The sequence below is a fragment of the Delphinus delphis genome, chromosome 3 (genome assembly GCF_949987515.2).
Source record: "Delphinus delphis chromosome 3, mDelDel1.2, whole genome shotgun sequence".
NCBI lineage: Eukaryota > Metazoa > Chordata > Mammalia > Artiodactyla > Delphinidae > Delphinus > Delphinus delphis.
Window position 1 is genome coordinate 86,947,551 of NC_082685.1, and position 6,149 is coordinate 86,953,699.

A 6,149-nucleotide genomic window follows, 5' to 3' on the forward strand; every position below is an offset into this window, starting at 1 on the left:
GCTTACACATCATCTGCTTTAGTACCTCTGTCTCTGGTTATTGGGCAATGTTTCAAATGTATATTTTGTGCCAATCCAAAGCAGTTCTATCCACATTCCCTGCAGATCAAGGTCTAGGAGCAGAAGGTCATTGTGAACTAGCAATAGCTTAGAGGTATTTTAATGAGAGATAGAAGGAAAAAGATTGAGCTACGGAATATGGTTTGAGATGCAATTAGTCCCTGCTATTGCAAATGTAAATGAAGACTCAAGTAAAGGAAAAAGTTAAATTCCCCTTTTGTTGATGCCTATGGTTGTGTTCTCTCAGGATACAAATAAACAGAGAAAAAGAGTCTATCAGAGTCAAGTATGTCGGAAAACAGCTTAAGTTCACTCCTGCCAAAGTTGGCATCAGATTGAGCTGTCTCTGGTACTCAATTGCTAACAGCTGAAATGTAAACCACAGAGAGAGTAACTTCACACAGAGATACTAAATCTGTAAAAATTGTTCATTCATAAATTGGCAAGAAGTAGATGGAGGAGACAGAGTATATAGACTGAAATTCCAATGTGGGAGTAAATAATTACTGAAATATAATTTTAATGAAAAAATGTATAGATTTGTTCCCAAGTTCTACATTACAAAATATAAAAAAAGAAGAAAGAGATTAGGTTCATTCACATGGAGTGTATGGATCACTTTGAAACAAGGAGTATTAATTTTGCTACTAGAAACCAGAGTATGTCGTGGTCACTGGATTAATTGGATCCTTACAAAATAGATCAGGTTGTGTAGTCTTAGTGATTTTTTTCCTCCTCTTTTGCTGTCAAACTAGTGATGCAAAGGTTGACCGTTTTGGATAAAATATCAGAATGGATTCTCTGTATCTGAATTTTTCCAGGTTCAAAACACTAGGGAAGTGAAAGTGACATGTATGTATTTTATAACTTATTTTCACTGTCTCCGATTATTTCAGATTGAATGGAGTTATGGAAATATGGGACCTTCTGACATCTCATGACTGATGAACTATAGCTCTGATTTTTATGATGATTGATTTTATTTTTCAATTGTTTTGATTTCTGAAAATTTCAGCACCCACTTAGCGTGAGATTGATAATGGTTATTTGTCATGTAGAAAATCTGACTTAGATTTATGGAACTGCTTGACATATTTCCGACCTGTTTGTACATGTGAATCCCTATTATTTTATTCATATATGAATTTGAAATAAAACAAGAATATCTGCTATTAGATTAGCTTGAGAAGGGCAAGTTCTTATTATTGGCACCACCGATTTTGGTGACAAAAAAGTATTGTAGTTTATCACCTTATTCCCAGAAGAATGTGTGTGTGCGTGTGTGTGTGTGTGTGTGTATTTTTTTCTCCCCTTCAAAATAAGCCCTTCCAGCAATATCACATTAATTCAGGAATGACTGTTCTGTGGGTATGAACCACTATCAGATGCTGAAATGTTTTCAAATAGTCATTGCATGTAATAAAAAGAAAGAAGAGTTTATTCTTGGACCCAGCTGGCCAGCAAGCATTTATCTGGGATACTTATACATGTTAGTGTGAGTTCATCAAATCTAAAAGATTTTTCCCTTTCAGTTGAAATAATCATAGAAGTTTTGAGTTGGAGTTGACCTAAAACATAACCTTGCTTACCCACCTAAAGTAGAAATTATCAATGTCAGTATCTCTGGCAAGTGGTCATCCATTATATATGTTTCAGATACTACAAGTGATAAGAAATTCAGTGTTTGAATCAGGTCATTTTATTGTTGAATAGACCAATTTTCTAAAAATATTCTCCTGTATGGTGAGGAATCTGCATCTTCTTAATACATACCCATTGATTCTTTATCTGGCCCCTATAGCTCTAAGAATATTGCAGCTGCTACCATCTTCCTCTCACCTTTATCTCAGGTTCTATTACCCTTAATCCTAACATTGCTCTTTAGAAATGTTCTCCAGGGCTGTTGTGTATGTTGTTCACCATGTTTTGGATACATGCTGATTTTTCAACAGAGTCTTAAAACTTTGGCTTGAGAAGATTACTGGGTTTCTCCGGTGTAGACTTCAGAGACAGATATTGGCTTTCTGTCTTTTGAATACTATTATTCTGCTGAAGACCATGTTTTTTTTTTGTTTTTTTGTTTTTTTAATGTCTTTATTGCAGTATAATAGCTTTACAATAGTGTGTTAGTTTCTGTTTTATAACAAAGTGAATCAGTTATACATAAACATATGTTCCCATATCTCTTCCCTCTTGCATCTCCCTCCCTCCCACCCTCCCTATCCCACCCCTTTAGGTAGTCACAAAGCACCGAGCTGATCTCCCTATGAAATGGGGCTGCTTCCCACTAGCTATTGATTTTACATTTGGTAGTGTATATATGTCCATGCCACTCTCTCACTTTGTCCCAGCTTACCCTTCCCCCTCCCAGTATCCTCAAGTCCATTCTCTAGTAGGTCTGTGTCTTTATTCCCATCTTGCCCCTAGGTTCTTCATGACCATTTTTTCTTTCGATTACCTATATATGCGTTAGCATATGGTATATGTTTTTCTCTTTCTGACTTACTTCACTTTGTCTGACAAATTCTAGGTCCATCCACCTAGATGGCTGAGTAATATTCCATTGTATATATGTGCCACATCTTCTTTGTCCATTCATTTGTCAGTGGACACTTAGGTTTCTTCTATGTCCTGGCTATTATAAATAGAGCTGCAATGAATTTGAAGTACATGACTCTTTTTGAATTATGGTTTTCTCAGGGTATAGTAGTGGGCACAGTAGTGGGATTGCTGGGTCGTATGGTAGTTCTGTTTTTAGTTTTTTAAGGAACCTCCATACTGTTCTTCATAGTGGCTGTATCAATTTACATTCCCACCAACAGTACAGGAGGGTTCCCTTTTCTCCACACCCTCTCCAGCATTTATAGTTGGTAGATTTTTTGATGATGGCCATTCTGACTGGTGTGAGGTGATACCTCATTGTAGTTTTGATTTGCATTTCTCTAATAATTAGTGTTGTTGAGCATCCTTTCATGTCTTTGTTGGCAATCTGTATATCTTCTTTGGAGAAATGTCTATGTAGGTCTTTTTCCTATTTTTGCATTGGGTCCTTTTATTTATTTTTTTTATATTGAGCAGCATGAGCTGGTTGTAAATTTTGGAGATTAATCCTTTGTCAGTTGCTTCATTTGCAAATATTTTCTCCCATTCTGAGGGTTGTCTTTTCGTCTTGTTTATGGTTTCCTTTGCTGTGCAAAAGCTTTTGTGTTTCATTAGGTCCCATTTGTTTATTTTTGTTTTTATTTCCATTTCTCTAGGAGGTGGGTTGAAAAGGATCTTGCTGGGATTTAAGTCATAGAGTGTTCTGCCTATGTTTTCCTCTAAGGGTTTTATAGTGTGTGGCCTTACATTTAGGTGTTTAATTCATTTTGAGTTTATTTTTGTGTATGGTGTTAGGGAGTATTCTAATTTCATACTTTTACAGGTAGCTCTCCAGTTTCCCCAGCAGCACTTATGGAAAAGGCTGTCTTTTCTCCATTGTATATTCTTGCCTCCTGTATCAAAAATAAGGTGACCATATGTGTGTGGGTTTATCTCTGGGCTTTCTATCCTGTTCCATTGATCTATATGTCTGTTTTTGTGCCTGTACCATACTGTCTTGATGACTGTAGCTTTGTAGTATTATCTGAAGTCAGGGAGCCTGATTCCTCCAGCTCCATTTTTCTTTCTCAAGATTGCTTTGGCTATTTGGGGTCTTTTGTGTTTCCATACAAATTGTGAAATTTTTTGTTCTAGTTCTGTGAAAAATGCCATTGGTAGTTTGATAGGGATTGCACTGTATCTGTGGATTGCTTTGAGTAGTATAGTCATTTTCACAATGTTGATTCTTCCAATCCAAGAACATGGTATATCTCTCCATCTGTTTGTATCATCTTTAATTTCTTTCATCAGTGTCTTATAGTTTTCTGCATACAGGTCTTTTGTCTCCCTAGGTAGGTTTATTCGTAGGTTTTTTATTCTTTTTGTTGCAATGGTAAATGGGAGTGTTCCCTTAATTTCTCTTTCAGATTTTTCATCATTAGTGTATAGGAATGCAAGAGATTTCTGTGCATTAATGTTGTATCCTGCTGTTTTGCCAAATTCGTTGATTAGCTCTAGTAGTTTTCTGGTAGCATCTTTAGGATTCTCTCTGTACAGTATCATGTCATCTGCAAACAGTGATAGCTTTACGTCTTCTTTTCAGGTTTGGATTCTCTTTATTTTTTTTTTCCTCTCTGATTGCTGTGGCTAAAACTTCCAGAACAATGTTGAATAATAGTGGTGAGAGTGGGCAACCTTGTCCTGTTCCTGATCTTAGGTGAAATGGTTTCAGTTTTTTACCATTGAAGAGGATGTTGGCTGTGGGTTTGTCATATATGGCCTTTATTATGTTGAGGAAAGTTTCCTCAATGCCTACTTTCCACAGGGTTTTTATCATAACTGGGTGTTGAATTTTGTGAAAAGCTTTTTCTGCATCTATTGAGATGATCATATGGTTTTTCTCCTTCAATTTGTTAATATGGTGTATCCCATTGATTGATTTGCATATATTGAAGAATCCTTGAATTCCTGGGATAAACCCCACTTGATCATGGTGTATGATCCTTTTAATGTGCTGTTAGATTCTGTTTGCTAGTATTTTGTTGAGGATTTTTACATCTATGTTCATCAGTGATATTGGCCTGTAGTTTTCCACCTTTGTCACATCTTTGTCTGGTTTTGGTATCAGGGTGATGATAGCCTCATAGAATGAGTTTGGGAGTGTTCCTCTCTCTGCGATATTCTGGAAGAGTTTGAGAAGGATAGGTGTTAGGTCTTATCTAAATGATAGAATTCACCTGTGAAGCCATCTGGTCCTTGGTTTTTGTTTGTTGGAAGATTTTAAATCACAGTCTCAATTTCAGTGCTTGTGATTGGTCTGTTTATATTTTCTGTTTCTTCCTGGTTCAGCCTCGGAAGGTTGTGCTTTTCTAAGGAATTGTCCATTTCTTCCAGGTTGTCCATTTTATTGGCATATAGTTACTTGTAGTAATCTCTCATGATCCTTGTATTTCTGCAGTGTCATTGTTAGCTCTCCTTTTTCATTTCTAATTGTATTGATTTGAGTCTTCTCCCTTTTATTCTTGATGAGTCTGGCTAATGGTTTATCAATTTTGTTTATCTTTTCAAAGACCCAGCTTTTAATTTTATTCATCTTTGCTATTGTTTCCTTCATTTATTTTTCATTTATTTCTGATCTGATCTTTATGATTTCTTTCCTTCTGCTAACTTTGAGGTTTTTCGGTTCTTATTTTTCTAATTGCATTAGATGTAAAGTTAGGTTGTTTATTTGAGATGTTTCTTGTTTCTTAAGGTAAGATTGTACTGCTATAAACTACCCTCTTAGAACTTCTGCTGCATCCGTAGGTTTTGGGTTGTCGTGTTTTCATTGTAATTTTTTTCTAGGTATTTTTTGATTTCCTCTTTGATTTCTTCAGTGATCTCTTGTTTATTAAGTAGTGTATTGTTTAGCCTCCAAGTGTTTGTAATTTTTACAGATTTTTTTCCTGTAATCGATATCCAGTCTTAGAGCATTCTGTTTGGAAAAGATACTTGATACGACTTCAATTTTCTTAAATTTCCCAAGGCTTGATTTGTGACCCCAAGATATGATCTATCCTGGAGAATGTTCCATGAGCACTTGAGAAGAAAGTGTATTTTGTTGTTTTTGGATGGAATGTCCTATAAATATCAATGAAGTCCATCTTGTTTAATGTGTCATTTAAAGCTTGTGTTTCCTTATTTATTTTCATTTTGGATGATCTGTCCATTTGTGAAAGTGGGGTGTTAAATTCCCCTACCATGATTGTGTTACTGTCGATTTCCCATTTTATGGCTGTTTGCATTTGCCTTATATATTGAGGTGTTCCTATGTCAGGTGCATAAATAACTACAATTTTTATATCTCCTTGGATTGATCCCGTGATCATTATGTAGGGTCCTTCTTTGTCTTTTGTAATAGTCTTTATTTTAAATTCTATTCTGTTTGATATGAGAATTGCTACTCCAGCTTTCTTTTGATTTCCATTTGCGTGGAATATCTTTTTCCATCCCCTCACTTTCAGTCTGGA